This window comes from Cucurbita pepo, chromosome 6, assembly GCF_057944985.1.
Source record: "Cucurbita pepo subsp. pepo isolate OVF chromosome 6, ASM5794498v1, whole genome shotgun sequence".
Taxonomy (NCBI): Eukaryota; Viridiplantae; Streptophyta; class Magnoliopsida; order Cucurbitales; family Cucurbitaceae; genus Cucurbita; species Cucurbita pepo.
The window spans coordinates 12,812,686-12,818,689 of NC_141803.1; positions in this window are offsets into that span (position 1 = coordinate 12,812,686).

The following is a 6,004-nucleotide window of genomic DNA, read 5'->3' on the forward strand; positions in this document are numbered from 1 at the left end:
GACACAAACTCTGTGCCTTGACTCGATTCACAACCCACACACGCATCTTCTCCATCAAGTGATACTTGTTGCGCATGCCGCCGTTGAATCCTTTAGCTCAGTCGGCTCAACGCAGTTCGATTGGACTCGGTGTAGCTTATCGACTCAAAACTCTGTCGTTCAGCTCAGTATAGACATTTTGATACTTATTTGTACATGTTTTACCCTCCCAGAGATAAATTTGACCTTAAATAAAGAAATTAAGATCAATATGACATCTTATTTCAAAGTTCATGTTTATTCTACTTAATTTTGGTCGCTACTGTATACATATCATAAACATTGAATGCGAAAATACTTCATTTAAATCCCATAAAACATAACCTTTATCTTAAAACATAGCCATGGACTTACGTGTTTCGAAAACACCTTTAAAACAACACAACAAAAGGCTAAATAAAATAAATAAACGTTTAAATTAAAAACATCCTATTCTAGTCCAAGTCTAGGAAAATAAATATCACTAACCTATGCATGTGCTATACTATGGTCTCAAGTTGTGATGTCGTCGTTAGCCGTACAGGAATGTCTTGCCTTAACCTTAAAAATGTAGTAGCACATGGCTTGAGTATTCAAAGAAATACTCAATAAGTAACGCCACTATTGGAGGTTAAATTCAAGAACATGCAAATGCAATGATGGGACCTATCATTTAAATCCATTTTCCTACGGTACTATCCAAACGGGTAATTTGGATGTGTACTATATATTCTACACACAACCCATATGTGCGAGTATGGACTCACCAGTCAGTTCGCACACTACTGGGCCACCTTTCTTGTCAGGCGAGCATACTCTGGGAGCTCCTTAGGCCAGACACCCGTTATAACTAGTAACCGTCACGACAGCATTTGGTTAACCATAATGATCGTACCCCTGCCTGACCCTCGCAGCGTTATGATAAACATAACAATCGTATTCCTGCTCGATCATTGCAGCATTATGATAACCATAATGATCGTATTCCTGTTTCGTAACGTACGCGTCAGTACTATCGTGGAAGGTAAGGGGTATCCCCCCATGCATGAGCACACCATAATGCATGAAGTCCCAACATTTTTCATTTTCATTATGATTTAATACAACCCTGCTAGCGTTCCATACATCTCATATCATTTTATATATCACTTATCATATCTTTCATGCATACGCTGCGGTTGTATTTCATGCTAGTTCGTCGTTTTGCATGTCAATCATATCATATCATTCAAATTACATAAGTGTATCATATCATAACATTTCATGCTTCCAGACATAATCATTTTCATCATATACATATCATCTCATAACATATCGCATCACAATATGTCATATCATAAACATGTCAATTTATCACATATCTCGTACCGTAACATGTTTCATATCATCTTCATATCATATCACAATATATATACATCCATCATATACATGTCGTATCATAATTATATTATATCGTAAACACTTTGTGGTCTTATCATTCCTTAACTTATCATAGCCTTAACATTCTTATACATATCATAGTCATATCATTACGTGAACGTACCCTAACGCTATCATTCTATCAATCTATCATAATCTCATCCCTTTCTACCCATATCCTAACCATATTCTTTTATCAATCTCTCATTTTCAAAGCACTTCGAGACGTAACCTAACCTTAACGTTTCCTGAACACATCTTTTACTTCTAGTTACATTACGTTTAGTGCATCCTTCTCGTATCATATCTCAAACATATCATTGAACACATCACACCGTAAATATTATCATACAATTCACATATTATAACATAACATAAACATAATATAAGCATGTCGATTCACACATATCAGTATATATGAGACGTGCAGAACAACAGGCATGTGTCAACATCAAATATAACCATGCCGATAGTACGACCACTTACCTGGTTAGCTTAAGTTGTTGTCACAAATATATCCTTAATGAAAGTTCAATTCTGTCCTTTGAAATCCAAGTCAACCTATGTGAGACCATGCATTAGTTTCAAGTTTGAACTCTATAAAATTATTTCTCTAGTTTGCATTGGTCAATCGTTAAAAGTCTTGAAATGTTATATATCTGTAATTATATTTTTTGGTTACTGTGGTATAAAAGAAGTACATAGAGTTATTTCAAGTTATTTTGTGCTTTCTTGATCTCTGTATTTACTTTTCCCTCTATATTTAGTTTATGTTTTTTAATTCCTGAATCTCCTTTTTTTTTTATCTGTATTTACTCTGCTGCCTTTTAATTTTGTCTCATGTATTGAGAATTTCTAGTGGATCCATGTTTCCAAATCTGAATTTCTAGTGGATTCATGTTTCCAAATCTAAACCATTGTAATAATTTAATGAAGATCTAACTATAATTGACTGAGATTTCAAAAAAAAGAAATAGGATAAAAGAAAATGAAGATTTAATGTATACCTTGCTGATAAAATCTATCTTCACGTAAATCTCCATTGAATCTCAATTGGGTACAGGTTAATCTCATTTTTTCCTCAAGTAAATCTGACAATCGTCGTTTTTCTGTTTCTTTTTGCAGTAACGGTGACTTTCTGGCGTAAGGACGTATCGAGGAGAGATAATTGTGGGAAGGGATTTTCTGTTTCTTTTTGCAGTAACTGTGACTTTGTGGCGTAAGGATGTGTTGAGGAGAGATAATTGTGGGAAGGAAAGCTATGATAAAAATGATATGATATGAAGAAAAATTGGAATAGGTTGTCTTACATGATAATGAAAAAAAAAATGTTGGGATCTCATGCATCAAGGAATAGCTTTCTTTTACGATGGTACAGACACGTACACTACGAGGCAGAAAAATGACCATTATGTTTATCATAATGATACGACGGTCGCTACACCTAACGAGTGTCCGACATCAACAACTTCAGAGAATGCTCGCCCGACCATGAAAGGGGCCCAGGAGGTGTGCGAACCGACTAGTGAGTTCATACTCGCATGTGTGGACCGTTTGTATAATAGTAAATACACATCCAATTAACTCGTTATGTATGGCCACATAGGAATAGAGACTGATACAATAGGTCCTACACATGATTACATGTGTTTGTACCTAACCCCATTAGTGTAGTAACTTGCTGAGTATATGGTCACTTACAATATTCTTGGTTGAACAGAAGCATATGGTGGTTGTATTGGAAATTTATGTCATATGGGTACAAATTAAGTTAAAAAGTCGTGGAATAAGAGATTAAAAATTTGAACTTTCCACTCATTTTTTTTTAACAAAAAATAATAATAATAAAAAGAACAACCAAGACTATACTAAGTTGTATAAACTATTAAGCATGAAAGAATTCTTGACTTTTGAACTTAAAAAGTATTAAACTTCTAAACCAACTATAGTTATTTTTTTTATAAATCGTCATAGAAGTTGAATATCGATAATCACTTTTTTTCGTGTGGTATATTATACTTTCAATGGTTGAACATTTTTTTTATTTAAAAGAACTACCAATTATATAAATTTAGATCGCACAACAACGCACACGCTCGATCTAGATGAACACAAAGAACAGGATAGAGAAAATTGCAAGGAGAACTCTGGCTAAAAGGATTTTTTTTTTATTGATGAATTCAGGTATGTACAACATGAGAATAGAGAGAATAGAAAGTACATCTTTTAAAGCTATATATATATATGGTTCAGTTCTACTGTATATAGCTTTACCAGAGGCAATTAAACAACAAATCATTTTCCTTATAATAGAAGATTGGAGAGATAAACAAGTGAAGACATTCAAAGTTGATGCAAAAGTAAACAACAAATCACATAGAGACAATTCATAGCATTCATTTTTTATGTGTTTAGAATCTGTAACGATAGATTCTTATTTAACCTAAAGTCACTGTTGTATACATATCATAAACATTTTATGGGAAAATACTATATTCAAAACTTTATCTATATGCTACAAAATTAAATGCGTGTCAACTTATACTAATGTATAATCTACGAAATTAAAATTTTGCGAACTCCCCTATGCATATGTCATGGTTTCCTGAGTTGCAATTCCACCGTCGGCCGTACAAGAGAGACTTGCCTTTACCTGAAAAAATAAGAGTAGCACACGACTTGAGTATTTTGATAAATACTTAGTAAGTGGCCCGCTCTTGGGGTTAGATGCAAGCACATACAATCATGAGTGGGACCTTTCATATTAGTCTATGTTTCTTAGGCAACTATCCTAAGCCAGTTAATTTGATGTGTATTTAATGTTCTACTCATGATCTACACGTACGAGTACAAACACACCTGTCGGTTCGCACACCTCTTGGGCCCCATTCTTGTCAGACGAGCATTATCTTAGAGCTGTTGATGTAGGACACACGTTAGGAATAGCGACCTTCATAGCATTATAACAAATATAATGACCATTTCCTTGTCTTGTAGTGTACGCATTCGTACCATCGTAAAAGATGAAGGAGTATCCCCCGGTGCATGAACACACAATGATACATGAGGTCCCAACATTTTTTCTTTCATCATGTTGTACAACAACACCTCTAGCATTTTTCTTTATATAATATCATTCTATCATAATTTTTCATGCGTATATTGGGGTTGTGCATTATGTCAATTGATCACATTGCTTGTCAATCATATCATATCATATCATATCATATATCTCTTCATGTCAAACATATGTCATATCACAAACTTACCATGTCTTCTAACGTATCATATAACATCGTATCACATCACAAAATAACATCATCATACAATATAGTCACAACATCATAAAAATAAAGCGTAAATGATACGTGCAAGGGCTACTAGGCACGTGTCATCATACATCAAACAAGTCGTCCAACATAGCAGATAGTAAGACAACTTATTTGGTTGGCCGTATTCGACTTTTTTTTAAATTCGAGTATGTTTAAAATTTTCGTCCCTCAAAATTTCTCCAAGTATGATCGATTGTCGTTTCCTATTAGAACATCCATCTTGTTTTGTTAGTAACATAAATTTCTTAACTCAATTTAACATAATCCAGAAAATAGAACCTCACACTGAGCTCTCAGGACAACTCATTGAGTGTTGGATTTTTTTCATAATCAATTCTCACAAAAGAATGGTCTTGCAATTTTTCAGCTACAAAAGTCGATAGCAATGATGTCAAAGGGAACCATGACACTGTCAGCATATTTCACCAAGCTCAAAGCACTCTAGGATGAATTGCAAGCGCACCGCACACCATTTGCCTATAATGAATGTCAAATACATGTTGATCAATGGGAAGAAGATAAGTTGATACAACTACTCATGGGGATCTATGAGTCTTATAATACGGTGAGATGTATCATATTGATGATGACTTCATTACTTAATGTGATACAAGCCTATTTATTACTTGTACAAGAAGAGATGCAACATCAAGTAACTCTTGAATCTACTAAAAATTTCTCAATTGCAACAGTAGTGTAGAATTTCAGCGCACTTGTGTCTATAGTCCGCAACAAAATGGAGTTGTAGAGCATACACATCTATGTTTTTGGCTATAAATTTTATGCAATTATACTACATCCTAAACAAAAATTTGAATCTCGAGAATTTTCTTGTGTTTTCTTAGGATATCTTAGTATTCACAAGGTTACAAGTTGTATGACATACCATTTAACAAATTGTTTATGAGTTGCGATGTTAAATTTAGTGAAGATGATTTTCCATTTACATCAGCTTCACAAACTATAAGATTAGCTCCTTCATCTCTCGTTTTACCACTCCCTGATTCATCTTACTTAAACATCTATTTTCCTCCTATTTCGTCATCTCCTTCAGCTTTTGTTCTTTCTGAAGATTCACCCACTAATTCTACTCCTATCTTATCTGAAATTTCTTAACCTTCTGTTCGTTCTTGTGATTCACCCACTAATTCTAATTCGATTCCACCTGATATATCAGTTCTACTCGTACCAAATAGCCTTCATCTTTGCATAATGATTATGAGATGTCTTCTAGT